The 19,599-nt window shown below is 45.5% G+C and overlaps 1 pseudogene; it reads left to right on the top strand.

Annotated features, from left to right (window-relative positions):
• The first annotated feature begins 7,860 nt into the window (after positions 1–7,860).
• LOC130866774 (ribosomal protein 63, mitochondrial-like) lies at positions 7,861–8,148 on the top strand (annotated as a pseudogene).
• Positions 8,149–19,599: the final 11,451 nt, after the last annotated feature.

Here is a 19,599-nt window from a genome sequence, read left to right as displayed (position 1 = left end):
CTGGTCTAGAAGAGCGAGTTCCAGGACAGGAACCAAAAAGCTACAGAGAAACCCTGTCTCGAAAAAAAAAATTATTTTTCAGCAAACTAACTTATATGGATTAATAAAAAAGACATATGGTAAGTTTTAATGCTTCACTTATGATTTTAAAAAAGATTTATGGAGCTAAAGAGATGGCTCAACAGTTAAGAACACTGTCTACTCTTCTGGAGAATCCACAATGGACTCCTAGTACTCTATGAGTGCTCACATTGTAATTTCAGCTCCAGGGCATCTAATGTCTTCTGCTGCCCTCTGAGGGCACCAGATAAGCAAGTGGTACACAGACATACATGCAGACAAAACACCCATACACATAAAGCAAAATAAACTATTTAAAAAAAAATTAGATCGGGGCTGGAGAGATGGCTCAGTGGTTAAGAGTATTGCCTGCTCTTCCAAAGGTCCTGAGTTCAATTCCCAGCAACCACATGGTGGCTCACAACCATCTGTAATGAGGTCTGGTGCCCTCTTCTGACCTGCAGACATACACACAGACAGAATATTGTATACATAATAAATAAATAAATATTAAAAAAAAAATAGATCGAGTCCAGCCTGGTCTACAAGAGCTAGTTCCAGGACAGGAATCAAAAGCTACGAAGAAATCCTGTCTCGAAAATAAAAAAAAAAAAAAAAAAATTTAGAGAGCATCTTTAATATTTATTTATTCATTTATGTTTTATGTGTTATTTTCAACTTGTATGTCTGTGCTCCACATTATTGCAGAGCCTGCGGAGACCAGAAGAGAACAGCAAATCCTCCGGAACTGGAGTTACACATGGTGGTGAGCCACCATATGGGCGCTGGATCCTCTGCAAGAGCAACCAGTGCTCTTAACGACTGAGCCATCTCTCCAGCCCCACGTTTGTTTGTTTGTTCTAGTTTTTCATTTCACGCTTAACAGGGAAATAATGAGAGTCAGAAACAAGACACCACTACTGTTCAGCATTGCTCGAGAAGCCACACGACATCTGCAGTCCAGAACTCAGGACACCAAAGCAAGAGAATTGAGAGTTCGAGGCTAGCCTAGGTTATAGAGAGACCAGTATGTGTGGAGAGGTTGGGTAGTAAAGGAAAAATAAAGACTACCAATAAGGAAGTAAGATAAATTGCATAACTTGAAAACTACAAACAGCTGGGCTGTGGTGGTGCATATGCCTTTAATCCCAGCACTTGGGAGGCAGAGGCAGGAGGATCTCTGTGAGTTCAAGGCCAGCCTGGTTTAGAGAGTGAGTTCCAGTACTGCCAGGACTACAAGGAAAAACCCTGTCTTCAAAAACAAAAACAGAATAAAACAAACAAACAAACCAAAAAAAAAAAAAAAACGAAGGGAAAAAGAAAGTAGAAAAAAAGAAAACCACAAACATGGTACCAACCAAAAAGCACCTAGCGCAATACGTGCATATCACAAAACAGCTCTCTCTACTGTTGTGTCGGGTGAGCTGGAGCAACCACTTAGGAACAATTTGGACGCCTATCACAGCCTACCAAACCTGAAGCCTCACCTTCAGAAATGTACCCTTCCATTACAGCCTCCCGTGAGTGATATGCGTGTGGAACAATGTGTCTGTTCATTAGAGCATTTTTATTTATTTATTTATTTATTTATTTATTTATTTATTATGTATACAATGTTCTGTCTGTGTATATGCCTGCAGGCCAGAAGAGGGCACCAGACCCCATTGCAGATGGTTGTGAGCCACCATGTGGTTGCTGGGAATTGAACTCAGGACCTTTGGAAGAGCTGGCAATGCTCTTAACCTCTGAGCCATCTCTCCAGCCCCTCATTAGAGCATTTTAACAACAGCAAAAAGTTGGCAATAATGTTAATTCAGGAGTCACTACACAACTGTGAACTAGTACTCGATTTAATTTTTTCCCAAAGAGTAGCCAAAATGCTGGGCATTGGTGGCATATACCTGTAATCCCATCATTTGGGAAGTGGAGGCAGGGGGATTAGAAATTCAAGGTCATCCTCAGCAGTACAGACTTTGAGGCCAACCTGGGCAACATGCAACCATGTCTTAAAAAAAAAAAAAAAGTCAGGGACATTGTTCAGTCCATCGTGTAAAACTATCAGCCAAACCTGAGTTCAACCTCCAGAAACCACATGGTCAAAGGACGGAACCAGCTCCAGAGAGCTGTTCTGTCGCCTCTACACAAACACACACATACACACACACAGGCTGTGCCAAATTCACAGATGGACACACGTGCATGTGCGCATACACACACAATATTACAGTCAAACCGGTTTCAATGTCATCTTTACAGAATGAGACCTGGGAAAGACAGAAAAGCGTTTAATATGTTACCATTTGCCATTTGTAATGCCGGAGCAGTATGTCAGCATATGTGTCCCTCCACCACTCCCCCAAAGGATGCCTTAGATGTGGCTCACTTCTGTCACCACAGAGAAATCTCTTCTAATAGACTAATTATCTTCATAAAATGCTTGGTCAAAGAAGACTGATTTTTATCTCAAAACAGATGGATGGGACTTTTCCAGGAAAGATACTTTTCAGTGACATTGAGATGAAGAAAACCCTGCCTCCCCTCTTCTCTGTCTGATGACTTGGGTTGATCCCCAAAACCCACACAAAGGGTTAAAGTTTCACAAAGGTGTCCTCACCAGAGGACTGTTTGCACAGGGTGGCATGTGTGTCCACACATCATACCATACACACATACCGCAAGCTCAATTAAACTTTAAAGATTGGAGGTCTCTACTCATTGGTTAAGCTTACAGGTCAATGCTTATCAAGTCCTGTGGCCAGAGAGCCTGGTACATCACTGAGCATGGCGAATCTCCAGGTACCTGACCCGGGAGCAAGGAAGCGTTCCATCACTATAGCAGAGAGCTATGATGGCCAGCTTATGAGGAGAAAGGCGTATTTTGGTCCTCTGTTCTGGAAATTTTAGTCCATGCTCAATCTACCCCTCCACTTTGGCCTGTGACTGGACAGCACATGATGGTGGATTCACTCAGCTTGTGGCCAGAAAGTAGTATTTTCTTCTTAATTATATTTATGCTTCTGTGTGTGGTGCGGCTATATGCTTGTGAGTTCAGGTACCCGGGAAGGGCAGAAGAGAGTTTCAGGTCACCTGGATCTGGAGTCGCTGACAGTCATAAGCTGCTGGTGTGGCTTCTGGGTGCTCAGTTCATGTCCTTGGTACTAACAGTACCTGCTCTTAACTGCTGAGACACCTCCCTAGCTCCCTCATGGCTAGTGCCGTAAGCTACTCCAGGGACTGAGGCAGTAGGACAAGAATAAAAACAGAACAAAGGGGCTAAGGTTCTACTCGCCTCTTCTAGGGGCTAAACTACAGAACTTACATACATAGAGCATCACACAGTACCAACCAAAAGACATTTAGCAGCAATACGTGCACATCACAAAACAGGTCTCCTATACTGCTGGTGACTGGTGAACTGGAATAAGCTCTTGGGAGCAATTTGAACTGTCTATCACAACCCAGTACACTCCAATGACCTTCCAGTAGGCCTCAGCTCGTAAAAATTCCACTGTCTCCTAATAGCACCCAGCACCCCAAGGATCAAGCCTTTAACACACAGACTTTAAGGGACTACTTAGGTGTAGCCTGTGTGGAGGTCTAGACAAGTATAGATCTCTAACTCAAAAAAGCTTGGTTCAAGCCAGACCAGTGGGAGGAGGAGAGACAGTCTCACCCACTGGCTGCTCTGCTCTGTGACTGGCTTCTCCACTTCCTGTAGTGGCACCCGCCACTGGCAGCAACCGCACCTGGCTCATTCCTCTGCTATTCAGTCCTAATGTAGAGGGGTGTCTCGGTCAGTGTTCTATTGCAGTAAAGAGACACCATGACCATGGCAACTCTTATAAGAAAGCATTTCATTAGGGCTTGCTTTTCAGTTGCAAAGGCTTAGTCTGTTTTCTTTCTTTTTTTAAATTTTTATTTATGAGCATTGGTGTTTTGCCATTGGTGTCAGGTCCCCTAGAACTGGAATTATAGACAGTTGTGAGCTGTCATGTGGGGGCTGGAAATTAAACCTGGGTCCTCTGGAAGAGCAGTCAGTGTTCTTAACCACTGAGCCATCTCTCCCAGCTTGGCCCATTTTCATCAAGGCAGGGAGCACGGCAGCATGCAGGTAGATGTCGTAGTTGAGATCCACAGGCAGCAGGAAGAAAGAGTCACTGGGCCTGGTTGGGCTTCTGAAACCTCAAAGCCTACCTCCATTAACACACTTCCTCCAACAAAGCCACACCTCCCGATCCTTTCAAATAGTGCCACTCCCTGATGATCAAACATTCAAATCTATGAGCCTGTGGGGGTCCTTCATATTCAGACCATCAAATCTAGAACTTTCTAGGCAGGGAGAATGAAGAAAAGGAGCAAGGGTGTGTGGTATTAGCAAAATAAATCTCTATAATTCTATATTTAATAACAATAACGTTTTACTGTAAGATTCCTCAAAAGTGGACTCCATTGTGAAGTTTTCAAAGCCTCATCCAACGGAACCAAGACTGCCGCCCCTGAATCTTGGGGGACATCTTTCAATGGAAATCTCCTTATCTGTCCCCTAGACATCTTGCTTCACTGAGTCTGGGATAGGACTGCATTTTAAGAGATTAAATAATTAAATAAGATACTCATGTTTTAAGACATTCCCTGAGTGATTCTGATGGGCAGCCAGGCTTGACAAACACAGGTATGAATTATTCAGCTACATCCAAATTATTGTGACCCATCATAACAATCCAATACATTTGGATGTCATCCTTTGGGGGAGAAAATCCTAGGGAAAAAAATATATCACAAAAAAATTAAATTACTCCTCAAAGGTGAATAAATTAACCTCAGTAAACACGTTACATTCATGGTATTAGGTGAAAACTCTGTCTGCCTAATCAATAATGGAATAAGCAGAGAGGAGACATTTGAGAGCCTGCAGGGGATGTCATAATTCAAGCACTAGCCTGGCACTGATAAATATTTTATAGTCAATCAATTTTATTTCATTATGTTTTAGAGGAAGGGCATGTGCTTCTGTCTGGCAGCATGAAGGTCTTTAAGCTATGAAGCCTATGGTGCTGGCTAACATTAAGTGTGAATTTTAATCCACTATTAGTAGCTTCATGACTAGAAGGCACTAGGGCACTTTCCCTCCTCAGTAGGAGCCATTTCAAATGCCTGAGCTAGTCTTTGGCCTCTGTTCTGAAGTTCAGGGTTGTTGACCATTTTCTTAGTCACTGTTCTATTATTGTAAAGGGACACCATGACCAAGGACACTCTTACCAGGGAGAGCTTTTATTTTGAGACTTGCTTACAGTTTCAGAGGTTTAACCATTATCATCGTGGCAAGGAGCATGGTGACATGCAGGCACAGGAGCACTAGCTGAGAGCTACAACCTGATCTGTAGACAGAGACAGAGACTGGACCTGGCACAGACTTTTGAAACCTTAAAGCTGACCCCCAGTGACATATTTCTTCAACAAGGCCACACCTCTAATCTTATCAGAGTTCCATTCCGTGATGTCTAAGCATTCAAATATATGAGTCTATTAGGGCCAGTCTTATTCAAACCTCCACATTCTATTCCCTGGCCCCAATAGGCTTATTATAATACAGAATGCATTTAGTTCAACATCAAAAGTCCTTGCCTATAGTCTACCTGCAATGGTATGCTCTGTCCCTTTTAAGAGACAAGTCCCACCCACTCCCTCCCCCTTCCACTGAGGCAAGCAGATCTTCCTTTTGCTTCCAGCCTGAGTCCTTCCCTTTCTGTCTTTCTCTCTTCTCCCCACTTCTCCCCTCCTCCCTCCCCCTCTCTCTCTGTCTCTCTGTCTCTCTCTGTCTCTCTGTCTCTCTGTCTCTGTCTCTCTGTCTCTCTGTCTCTCTGTCTCTCTCTCTCTCCTCTTCCCCCTTCTCCCCTTCTCCCCTTCCTTTCCATAACCCACAAAATAAATATTCAACCTCACTCTGCATGGTGTGCCTAATAGGTCTCTGTCTCTCACCCACGGCATGGCTTCCTGCCTGGGACAGCTGCCTTAGTGGCCCACCATGGTCTTTTGGCCTGCTGCCCACTGCTGCCACTCAGGGAAAAAACACCGTTTTATTCTTACCATAACATTGGCACTTGTGACTCGGCCAGGCTCTCTCCACGTTCCCTCCCACCCACAGGCAGGCTGGCTGAGGAACATGGAACCCTGGGCTTTGGAACCAGGTTTCTTTACAACAGCTCTGTGTTGTATCCGCCTGTATGCCGACCTCTACGCACACCAGCAGCTTCGGTGGTGAGTTTTCCCCTTCCAATCAGCCAACCACAGCCTTCACAGCTATGGTTGAGCCCTTCACTGACATTCATCTCTGGTGGTTTTTTATAGCTAAAAACGTGACCCCATAACCCAGGGCTGGTCCTCCCACACTAGCACTGCACACGCTGTGCAGTGCATTCGATTTGGGGCCCCGCAGTTCCTCAGATTTTTCTTTCTCTTTTTCTTTTCTTTTCTTTTGAACCACTTGTAAGTGGTCCCTGCCATGAGAGACTCCTCAGAGTGGCCTCTAGCCTCTCTGGTTCCAAGTTGCCCAGATGGGTACTAGTCAGGCTTTAACACCCCACCTGTAGAGAGGAGATGTCCTTCTATAGGCCCTGTGGTGTTCATTCACTGTTTCCACGTTTTCCGTTATGGTATAAACCCTCAAACTATCAGCCACCCTCCTGTGATTGCTACTGCTGGTCCCGTGGAACCCGACGAGATTAGTCAGATCCACGAGGCAGCTGTTTTCAATTCCAGTCTTTGTTCCCCACGGCAAGCCACAGTGGCTCAGTGACAGAGCAGATCACACCTCTAGGTCTCTCTTGTTATTATGTTTAAAACTCCCATGGCTCAAAAAAACATGACTTTTTCATACAACATGTGACCGCCATCATTTTGACTGATATCAGGTGACCTCACTGCCATCCTAACTGACAGCCAGATCAGGTGACCAAGTTCCGCCATCTTTACTGAAGTATTCCCTGCCTGGTTCCCTGTGCTGACTCTGGTGCATGTGTGTTTTGTGCAGTGGCATGCCTTTATTAGGGCCCACCAAAGCATCCACTTCGCTCAATTCCTGTTCTCTCTGTGTGTGTGTGTGTGTGCATACATATAACTTAAATACACCTATGTTTACTGTTAAATGTTATAATTGTCTGTTCATTGTATTTCATTACAGACTACAAAGCAATAAATCTTATGTTTTAAATTGGTATGTACTTTTAAGTCTCTTAATCCAACCCTATTTTACGTTAAATTGAGAGCCAGTACAGTCAAGCTTGGACTCAGCTTTCCAGGCAGATTCTATACTATAGTTATAACTCATCCATACCCGGTAAACAGCCCTCAACTGCTCAGAGATCTAGGGAATATGGCATTTAAATGCTTAATTATTAAAAAAAAATTCATTAAAAAAAAAAAGAGAGACAACTTGGCTCCCTAGCAGCACTCTACTTCCTCCAAGAAGACAGAAGACAAATGGGCACAGAACAACATCCATCCGCAATTTGTTTCAACTGCCAAGCGCTGACCACTGGGAAAAACTGCCTTTTATCTAAACTGAAGATCTCCAGATGTGGACAGAATCGCTGAAATCGACAGCCTAGCTGCTCAGGTCAAGGTAGGCTTGTCTTCATACAGATTTCTTGGCCTACAGGATTTTCTAGAGCCTGGCAAGCCCTGTGCTATACAGCAAAAGGCAATTATGAGATCTCACACCCCGGCCCCAGGACTCCCAGGACGAAACTCGCGCATGAGTCCTCGCTTTGGTCAGTGTCTGAGGAACTGTGAGGAAGCGCCATGTTCCACACCGCCGCCCTCCTCCGTGGCCGCATTCCGGGCCAGCAGTGGATCAGGAAGCACTGGTGGCCACTGAACGTGTCTTCCCAAACATGCGTCGCCTGGAGTTGGAGGCCAAGAACCACTACTTGCTGAGCATGTCCTACATGAGCAGGAGTATGGCCATGCTGTGCAGCGCTGAGCGCAGGTGTTTGAGGCCATCATGGAGGCCACCACTTCCAGATTCTCCAAGCATAGATACTCGCCAACTAGCTAGGTCATCTCAACATCACAAAGAAATGGTCCTGACCTGGAGTCATCATCACCTTTGCGTTTATGTAGACGAGACTGTTGTGTGCTTTCCTGGCCCTGGAGCTGAGGAAAAATGTAATTTATGTAACCTTTGACCAGAATATTATTAAAGCAAACATGATTAATTTTTTTAAAAAAAAGGCAAATATGACCCTCAGCAACCATGAAGGACCCTGAGGAATAGCTCTAGGTGCCAATCAAGTAAGTTCTCTGTCATTTTTAATCAATAACTCATGTAAAATTTTATCCTTCTTTAAGATATCTGATGCAGTTTGACACTGAGAGGTTTTGTCATTTAAAAGGACAGCCTCACCAAACAAATTTCATTCTGCCTTTCATAGCCTTAAAGATACTTTTCATTATGAAAAAATATCTGTCACAGTCATTCTGATATAAATGTGCTACTGTTTAAAACTTATGTTTTCACAAACCCAAAAAATTCTTGTGAGTTCTGAGGAGCTGAATTAAAGTACCCACCTTAAACAGGTCAGATACACCCCTCTCAATTACCTGGTCCTAAAAAATTTTTTCCTAAACTTAACTTTGTCCTTTGTTCTTTCAATACGTTAAACAGGTATAAGAGACACCAGACATTTCCATATCACAAATATCAGACAGGAGCAAAGAGACCAGATAGGCCAGAATGTGACCAGCACCCACTTTTCTCAGCCTCCCCAAGACAATGCCCACAAATAAGCAGGAAGCAGTCTTGAGAATCTGCCGTCCCAATTCCTTTAACCGGATGTGCCTAACCTCCCGCCTTCTTATTATAAAAAAGAGATGGGAATGTAATGGTCTGTCCTGTCCCTTTAAGAGACAAGCCCCGCCTACTCCCCTGTCTGCTGAGGCAAGTAGATCTTCCTTCTGCTTCCAGCCTGCAAGTCTTTTTCTTTTCCATCTCTCTCCTGAAGAGGCAGCTTCTGCCTCTTTCCCTTCTCCCCATTTCTCTCCCACATCCATTTCTCTTTCTCTCTCTCTGCATCTCTTTCTGCTCTTTTCCCTTCTCCCCTCCCCCTTTCCCTTTCCCCTCCATAACCCACTAAATAAATACCCACTTTCTCTGCATGGTGTGCCTAATAGGTCTCTGTCTCTCACCCACCCTGTGGCTCTCTGCCTGGGACCCAGCTGCCTTTGTGGCCCACCGTGGTCTCATGCCCACTGCCCACTGCTGCCACTTGGGGACCTGCAGTGTTTTGTTTTCACCATAATACCTACCACCTTTTCCTTTGTTTCAAAGTCTCTTCTGAGACTCGTGGCAGTCTCTTAACTGTAACCCTCTAAAATCAAAATCAAGAAACAGATCACATACTTCCAACACACTATGGCACAGAATATACATTATCACTCCCAAAGGGAGAAAAGGGAGCATAGTGAGGAGATACTGAACCAGAGCAGGACTGAAAACCTGCTGGGTAAACTCCAAATGCTGCATCCCCATGTCTATTATCAAAGGGCTCTTCAGATCTCCATCTCCTTGTTGACTGTAGCACACTTCTCTTTCTTGGGCTGGTTCCACACCCAGTCTGCAGCTCTCCTTGGCAGGTATCCCACAACTCTGGCTTCTCCAACACAATTCAGGCTTTACCTTCACAGCTTCATGCAATGGCCTTTCTGGGCTTCTTTGCAGGTATTCCTGACACATGCTTGTTCTCAGTGGCTTTCCTTGGCCAAGGAGAGAGATTCCATAACCCCTTTCTCGTATCCCTGACTCTAAGGCCAGTCCTACACAGCTAAAGCTGCTGATTTCTGTTGCTCGATGAGGCTAGAACTCAGCCCCCTCATCAAACACACTTGTATCAGCTTTCTGTTGTGGATGGTTTCCCCTCACTGGTTAAACTTCCCTTTAATTTTTTTTTTTTTAAAGATTGGAAGCTTAGCCAGGGGGGGTCTTGCCCTGAGGTCACCACTCCCTTTATTCCATTTAGCATCAACATTTTCTTTAATCTTTTATTTCCTTCAGCACTGGACTCCATTACACTTCCTGGTGTGTCTTTTTTCCCCTCAAACTGTGCATTTTGTATTTTTCCTTTCTCTGCTTGCACGTTTCCATTATAAACCTGTACTAAGAGTGACCACTCAAAGCTGTATGACATAGTCAATATTAGGCTATCTTGAAATCTCCTCCACCAACACCATCAATCTAAAACCCTTCAATTTAGCCTCAGGCAGATTTAAAGGCCAAGAATTAAAAAAAAAAAACACCCACATTCTTTGCCAAATTATCATATAAGAACCATCTCTAGGCCATTTACTAATATTCTTTCCTTCTGAAACTTCTCAAGTTGGGCTGTCATAATCTACATTGCTCTCAGCACCCCTGTCTAGGCTCCTACTAGGATGGCACAGGGAATCCCAAAGTCCACATTCCACCAACAGGCAGCATGGACCTGCCTTTTACAACAACCCCCACTCTGGTACCAGCTTCTGTCTTAGTCACTGTTTTATTGCAAAGAAGAGACTCCATAACCAAGGCAACTTGTACAAGAGAAAGCATTTAATTGAGGGCTTTTTAGAGTTTTGGAAATTTAAACCATAACTATCATGGCAGGGAGCATGGTAGCAGGCAGACACGTTCTGGAGCAGTAGCTAAGAGCTACAGACTGATCCATACATAGGCAGAGATAGAGATTGGGCCTGGCTTGGGCTTTTGAAACCTCAAGGCCAACCCCCATGACACACTTCTTCCAACAAAGACAAACCTCCTAATCCTTCTAATCTTAACAAAAAGTTCCACTCTTTGGTGACTAATCATTCAAATATATGAGCCTATGAGGGTTCATATTCAAACCACTACAACTATCTTTTGAAAGTGCCGTAACCAGCAGACATACCAGTTTCCCTAAAGAACCAGATCTGTGGATGCCTGGTCCTGATCCTCCTTATCCTCTAGGTGAAAAGCTTGTAAACCTCACTACAAAGTAAGGGAAAGAAAAAAAGAAGAAGAAAAACAGGTTATTTAGTTCATCAACTTACAAGGTCAATCAAAAGAATGGGCTGAGGACAGGTGAGTTTGTGGTAAATATCTATAGGGTGGCCAAGGTGTAGAAATTTGTCCTGAGTTAGTTTTTCATCTTACATTAAGTAAGATGTTTTGTAAAGGATAAAATCGAACCAGCTAAAAAGACAAACCAATACTGTACAAAATAGATATTTTCAATTTCCAAAGTTGAGGACAGGTCAGCCCGACAGGTGTAAGAAAAACTGGAGTTGTCAAGAGAAGCTGCTTTTTAGAGGCTAAGCCAAGACTTCTCTCCTAGAAGAAACAATAACTTTAAAAGGGACTTTTACTGTTTTCTCTGACTGTCACTCATGTTAGATGTCCCGATACAGTGGGTCACTCTGGGACTGGGCTGAGATGCTACACAGGCCTCTAGAAGGCTGCTCTTGAGCATGCCCAGGCTTCTCTATAGGAAAAGGCAAAGGGAACAAAGATCAGGCTCCAGACAAAAGCTGCCCTTAACCTAAGAGACCCTAAAAGACAGAAAACGAAGGCAGGTAAAATTGGAAGGTTGTGTGTTTATTCCAGGCTAAGGAGCACGGTACAAGCACCTGAACAGCAATGTGTCACACTAACGACCCTTGCCAGGTGCCTTGGGAATTGTGCAGCTGGCCACATCCTGAGCAGGCAGAACCACACACAACACAGAATGTTTGCTTCTCGTTACTCAAAAATTAAAACAGAGGCAGCCAGGGGCTGGAGATAGGGGAGTAAGGTACTGTGGGATAATACTCTTGTACACTGTAAAGATTTATTACTCATATTGGCTTAATAAAACACTGATTGGCCAGTAGTCAGGCAGGAAGTATAGGTGGGAAAACCAGACTAGGAGAATTCTAGGAAGAGGAAGGCAGAGAGTCAGTCACTACCCAAAGGAAGTAAGATGAGAATGCCTTACTGAGAAAAGGTACCAAGCCACGTGGGTCAACATAGACAAGAATTATGAGTTAATTTCAAGTTGTAAGAGCTAGTTAATAATAACCCTGAACTAATACACCAAACAATTTATAATTAATATAAGCCTCTGTGTGTTTCTTTGGGACTGAATGACTGCAGGACCAGATGGAACAGAAACTTCCATCTACAGTGAGGAGTTACTGTTTTGTGGGTAGTTTCAGGTATAGAAGGTGAGCAAGTTTGAAGATGAAGGACAGTGGAGGACACATAATGAGGGACATGTACTTAGTGCCACTTACCAAGTTTAAAATGGTTTTAATATTGTGCACATTTTTCCAGATATCAAACAAAAAGAATTTAAAATAAAATGCATTGACCTGTTCTCTATTTGTGGTAAGTCCCAGCTTTATTTGTTTCTACTGCTACTGCAGACACTACCACTGTGAACATTCTTTTACCCATCTCCTGGTACACACCAGCAAGAAATGTCATAGAGCTGATGTGTGGCCATTCCTGGAGAGACAAGAATAAGTGTCTAGTCACCTCAGAAAGAACACCCAGGATGGATGAAAGAAAAGGATTTCCCCCAAGTCTACATTAGTGAACCAGCGAGTGTGTTGAGATTACTTATAAGATAAACCAAGGGTTGCTGCCTTGCTAAGGACCATGCCAGTTAGGTGATAACTCACAGACGGCATCCCTGGAGCTCTATGCCTCTATGTAACCAGTTTCCTTGCCCTAGTGATTATTGCCCCTATGTAACCTTGTAGAAGGGCCCTGGGAATCTTGTAAGTTTTAGGAACTACCTAAGACTTGTGGGATTTCATTTCCAGTGCACTGTAAGTTTCTTTACTTCTGAATCCTATGTAAGTCTCTCTCTCCTAGAGGGAATGTTTCAGTTGGGGGGGGGGGGAATGCCTACACAGCAAGCGTCTGTCTGTATAAATGAAATGACGAGGTCAACTTTACTATTCCAACTTGATCTTCAAAGTCATCCTGCTACAGACATTATATAATTTCACTCATTAAACACAATTTGTAAAAGATGTCCAGGAAATGCTAAATTACAGTCAAAGGAAGTGAGTGACTCTCTCAACTTGGCCAGGCATCCGGAAGAACATTGTCCAGGCAGGGTCTCTAGCAGGCTTACCGGCCTCGTTTCACTGTTTCGTTGAGCATCTAGTTGGAAGCCATCAGCTAACGGATGCCCATCTAGCAGGGAAGCTCCAGGGTGTTTGAAACAGGATGACTTACTAACCTGTCAGAGTCTGTTGAGACAGAACAGTCCCACAGAAACAACATGAAATGGATTTCTTACAGCCAGGCAGCAGGGGACAATATGATCAGAATTTATTGCAAACCAGTCCCCCAAGGGCTTAAGAAATCTGGCAGAGGCACATGAAGTATGTTCACACATGCTCCCCATGTACTACATCCCCGTGGAACATGAACCATTGGGTTGAAGTATTTAGGGACTTCCTGTTTCTAGAGAGCACCAAGCAGAGCCCAGGCCATGCCAACCAGTCTCCTCTTCTCTAGGTGGACCACTCCTGCACAATGAGTCTCGAGAACCACAGTAAGAAAAGAACTATGTCAGCACCAAGGAGCCTGGAGAACGTCCAGAATGCCCTAGAGACCTTGCCAGGGAGGAGCAGATAAGCAATCTGAATATAGGACACAGAAGTCTCGGGAAGAGTCTAGTTCAGAAATATACTGGCACCTTTAATCCCAGCACTCGGGAGGCAGAGGCAGACGGATCTCTGTGAGTTCGAGACCAGCCTGGTCTACAAGAGCTAGTTCCAGGACAGGCTCTAAAACCACAGAGAAACCCTATCTCAAAAAAAAAAAAAAAAAAGAAAGAAAGAAACATACTGGCTACCATTTGCCTAGCTAGCCCTCTGTTCTCTCCAGGAAGGCCATCATCCCTGATTAAATGAGTGACATCAGAAGGATTCAGATCCACAGAATTAGCTTGGAAAAGAAAACGGGTAAGATAGAGGATGCAAGAGACCTAACTTCAGATACTGGAAAACATTCCTATAGACATTGGATTCACTTAGGGAAGTCCCAGGCAGCAGGCCCAGGGTTTAGGGGTGTGGGAGGACTTCAGAAACATGAAGCAGGAGAGCACCTGTGGGCTGGGGGATTTGAGGACTTGGGCATGTTCAACCATCAGTTTTCAAGAATCTAATCCCAGTACTGGTGGTTGTGGAAGCCAGAGAAGATGACAACGACGTCCTTGCCCATTCTATGAGCACGACACAAATGCAGGCAAGTAGGCACAGAGTGCACCTGCCAGCCTCTGCTGTCTCAGAATCCCTCCGTCGACACTTATGTTGGACTGCATTTTCTAATTGCTCTCTAACTCACTTTGATCTTACCATGAATCAGAGGCGCCCTTTCCACAGAAGTTGCAACCCCTGAAGTATTGAGACTGCTGCCAAGGCTTAGGTTTCACCACTTCTAAAGTCAGCCCTACACCCCACTCATAAAAAGCCGCTGGGAGCAGATTCACACATCTTTGCTTCTTTTCCCTATCCAGAGAGTCCTCATTTGCTTGTTAGCCTATTAACACTTCTGCGACCTTCTCAAGACTTTCTCCCACAAGCACTTGAAAGAACTCAGTCTGCAAACGAAAGTCCTGTTGCATTTTACAGTAGAAGCCCACAAAGTCCTGGACTTAGAGATCCCTATAAAGGGCCACACACAGCAGATTTCTTTTGACACTATAAAAAAAATTAGCAAGAAGGGACACAAAGACTAGGGAGATGGCTCAGTAGGTAGGACCTGAGTTCAATTTCAGAAGCCACAGTGGATGGAGAAAATCAGCTCCAAAAAGATCCTCCAACCTCCACACATTCCCCATCCAACCCCCCACCACACACCCCACACACAAATAACAAAAATTTTTAAAGGGACCTCAAAATGAGACCATCAATCACAAGCCACTTTAAGCTAACCGAATGGTCCACTTGAACCTCATGACCAATGTGATATTTGATGTCCCTGGCTGGTCCCCAGTGCCCAAATCTGGCAACTTCTTTGCTAAGCAGTAATGACATCAATAAAGAGTGTATAAAGTCACATGACTAGCTCAAACCTTTTCCTCAGCATCTGTGAAACTCAAAATACAAGGAAGCAGTTTAAACTGGCAAGCTGGGAATGTGTATGCCAAGACTGCTGCCAAGGTGTCTGCCAAGGTGTTTCTCAAGCAACCCTGTGTAAGTCAGCTGTCAGCTCAAGTATGTACAAGAGGGAGAAGGCTTCAGAAAGTCCTGGTGATGGGGCCAGTAGGGCTCTCTTTTCCCTTCCCTGGTGTCCTCAGGATGACATCTATGTGGTTTGAATATGAAGCAAGCCCGTCCAACCCCCACCCCAAGAAGCTCATGTGTTGAAGGCTCCACCCCCAGCTGGCAGCACTATTGAGAGATGAATGGATCATGAGGATGTTGACCACATCGATCTACAGATGAACTCATCACTGAATAGATTGTTAGGAGGTGGGACCTAGTTGGAAGAAATAGATCTCCACAGACCGGTCTTGATGTGTCACAAGCCCTCCCTTTCACTCTTTGCCTCCTATCCTCGTGAGATTGGCCTCTCTACTTAACCTGCCACAACGCTCCGCACGGCTACAGACCCACAACGGTCGAGGGAAGGAACAGGAACCTCTGCAACCATGAGCAAAGAATCAGTCTTTCCCATGTTTCCCTTTTCCTGGGCAGACAAGAACAAATGCCTGCTCACCTCAGATAAAGCACCTGGAAGTCACCTCATGGGAACAACACACAACAGTGGTTAATGAAGATCTGTACTGAGTCAGACATTCCAAGAGCAGGAAGGCGGTAGCTGCCGAAGACCACATTAGAAGAGCTCAGCTGTGAACAGGTTGGCTCAGGAGCGCTTCCTGTGTTTTGTTTTTCAATTGAGTGGCTACCAGCCCCGAGCGCCCTAAGTTGGTCCTTGCTTTTGACACTGCTAGCCTGTGTGACAGTATCCTTTTGTTCTCGTGAGGTGACTCCTTTCTTCACTCCGGTGGAGGACATTGCGGCTGTTGTGGGGCTTTTCCTGGGGCAGCTTGAACACAAGTCTACTCATTCCGGATAGAGGACCAACAACAGACCAAAGTCAAAATGCCACCGAAGGCCAGCTGCCTTATGAAACAAGGTGTTTACAGGAGTGTGGATGACTAGCAGGCAGCCTGCATCACCCAAAAGCCAGCACTCGGGAGACAGAGGCAGATGAATCTCTGTGAGTTTGAAGACAGCCTGGTCTACTACAGAGCAAGTTCTAGGACATACACAGAGAAAATCTGTCTCAAAAAACCAAAGAGAAGTGTTTGGCAGTAGTGACGCAGGCCTTTAATCCCGACACTAGGGAGGCAGAAACAGGCAGATCTCTGTGAGTTTGAGACCAGCCTGGTTTACAAGAGCTAGTTCTAGGACAGGCTCCAAAGCTACAGAGAAACCCTGACTCAGTGGAAAAATAAATAAATAAATAAATAAATAAATAAATAAATAAATAAATAAATAATTTTTAAAAACAAAGAGAGATATACACACAGAGAGAGAGAGAGAGAGAGAGAGAGAGAGAGAGAGAGAGAGAGAGAGAGAGAAGCTGCATTCCTGGAGCTTCCTGCCTACGTTACAAGCAGCTTAGCCAGCCCAGAGTCCTCTGTCCCCAGCAACTGTTTGCTGGTGTGTGACCTTGGGAAGGTGCCCCGTGAACTTGTAAGTTCCAGCTTTCTGGGCCTCCCTTTGTGTGCTTCCTGAGTCCTAATGAGTCTCTCTTCCCTTCAGGAGGGACTGTTTCAACATAACAAGGTGAATACCTAGACTTGGTCCTGGGACCACCTGTGAAGACTGTCCATCAAGGCAGCAGCTGTTCCTGTGTGTAACCTTGGTAGCCCTGATAGTGTTTCTCCTCCTGCAGAGGCCCAAGCATGGTGGCTCAGTGGTCATATCTGTGGGCGTCACCAGGAAAGCCCTTAGAAACAAGCAACAAAAACCTCAGCATCTAGTGCTGTATCAGTGGGCAGCGCCACGCAGGCACCAGCTCTAAGTGGCTTACATCCGTCACAGTTGATGGGTATTGTGAACTGGGGGTTGGCTCTCAGACTCACACAGGGATGGGAGCACTGATTAGAGACCGCCAAGGTGATACATTAGAAACCGCCAAGACTTCGAGGTGCCCGTGAAGCTGGCCTTTAACACACCACGCCGCCCTGTCCTTCACAGCAGACGTGTCTGATCTGAGGACTGGGAGCTAACAGAAGACACAGGGGTGAGGGGCAGGGAAAGAATAGATTCTCTGGGTCCTGGATGCTTTCAGTTGAGGAAAGACTGAGAGCCAAAAAGGGGCAGGTGGGAGTGGGTGAGGGGTCTAAGCAGAGCATGCGGCAGCGGGGGGGGGGGGGGCACGGACGGACGGGGCGGGACAGACACTGATCAGGAGGATGGTGGCAGCACTGAAATCTTCACAAACAAACTTGGAGGCAGTGAGGGTGTGTTAGGTGTTGTCTCACTTTGTGGCCCAAATTGCCCCAGAACCAGAACCAATCTCCAGCCTAGGCTGACCTAGAACTTATGATTCTCCTGAGGGTTGGTTTTATAGACATGCTATGACATTTAGTAACATTCTCCAAAAAAATTTTTTAAAAAAAAATCAGGAAGAATATTTCTAGAATTTAAAGGGAGAAAGAAAAGTTAAATTATTCAAAAATGAAAACCCAGAGAGGACAGGTTGAAAGGAGAGCGTGAAAGCCGTTTAGGCTGTCTCTTAGGGGTCTTAGGGGCTAGAGAGACAGCACACACAGCATGAAAACCTGAGTTTGATCCCAGCACCTACATAAAAAGCCAGGTACAGAGCTATGCTTGTCACCCTAGCGATTGAGAGATGGAGATGAGCAGACCCTTGCACCTCACAGACCAAAACCCTAACCAGTGAGCCCCTGGTCCCCAAAAGACCCTGTCTCAAAAAACTAGACTGATGAGCCAGGCGGTGGTGGCGCACGCCTTTAATCCCAGCACTCGGGAGGCAGAGGCAGGCGGATCTCTGTGAGTTCGAGGCCAGCCTGGTCTACAAGAGCTAGTTCCAGGACAGGCACCAAAGCTACAGAGAAACCCTGTCTCGAAAAAACAAAAAAAAAAACAAAAACAAAAACAAAAAACTAGACTTATGGCTACCGAGGAATAATATCTGAAGCTGACCTCTGCTCTCAGTTCAGACTTATACGGGCACCTACACACAAATATGCACATACCTGCTTATAAACCTGTGCACGCACACACCCAGACACACACACACACACACACACACACACGGATGCTGTCTCTTGGTCTGACAATAGGTGATTATATACTAAAACCAACTAAAGCCTCAAATCATGGGAGGGGGAACTGCTTTGGGAAGCCCTGAAAAGGGATGACCCCTTCAGGGTGCAGAGGATCCAGACAGTCAGCTAATACACAGATCTCAGACCGTTAGGCCTTCTGGGCATCTTGGTTCAACTCACTCAGCAATTTCAGAGCACTCATCAGCCCCCACTTTCACAATACTGTGAAGGAAAAGGAAAGGTGTGCTCAGTGACCCCAGAGAGGGCTTCCTTCCCTCCAGGAAGAACTAGATCTTTCCTCATGAGGAGCAGAAGAAGAATGGGGAGGGGTGTTCAGAAAATGCTATAAATTCATATACTAAGTTAAAACTGTTGTGTCTGGTCTAAAAAGAACAGGACACCACACCCACAGCAGCCACTAGAGAAGGAGGGGGAAAGACAGCAGCCAACACGACCTGGGCCTAATAGATTAGCCTGGGCAGGGAGGGTCTTAGTTAGCTTTTCTGTCGCACCTTGGGCAGTAATGGGTTTACTTCATTTGAGGTTACAGTGGATGAGGGAGGAAGCCAAGGCAGAAACTCAGGATGGGAACTTGAAGCAAAGACCACAGAGGGACAACGTATCCTGGCTCACTCCCAGGCTCACTTTCATCTACCTCTCCTATAGCTCCCAGGCCGGGGCCTTCCACACCTGTCAGCAATCAAGAAAATACCGCCCGCCCCCCCAGACACGCCCCCTGGCCAGACTGATGGAAGCAATGTCTCGGCTGAAGTTCCCTCTTGCCAGTTGTGTCAAGTTGGCATCCAAGAAGAGTAGACGGAAACCACTCTTCCCGAGGACATGATTCCGCTGTGCCTCTGTGTGTCCCTGGCCAGCTGTGTCCAGCCTGGAGCACACCCCCCCACCCCCCCCACCCCCCCACCCCCGCCTTCTCTGCAACGCTAATGCAGCTCACATTCAGCTTCTGAGGGTCTGGCTGAAGTTCTGACCTTTGCCCTCCAGTGCACCGCATGAATCTCACTGGTTCGCCCTGTAAGGCCACATTTTCATGATGCCATAGGTTGTGCAGCATGTTTGCTTGTACCAAGTCACCTCTTTCCTTCAGGCAACTTATCTCTTTTCCCCAGACCAGACTTTCTCTGCTTGTCTGCCCGCCTGCATGTGTGCCCATACCCATGCCACCCCTCTCCTCTCCTTCATCCGCCATCTCCGCTTCATT

Source organism: Chionomys nivalis, chromosome 1 (genome assembly GCF_950005125.1).
Source record: "Chionomys nivalis chromosome 1, mChiNiv1.1, whole genome shotgun sequence".
Classification (NCBI taxonomy): Eukaryota; Metazoa; Chordata; class Mammalia; order Rodentia; family Cricetidae; genus Chionomys; species Chionomys nivalis.
This window is presented reverse-complemented; position numbering and strand designations above follow the sequence as displayed.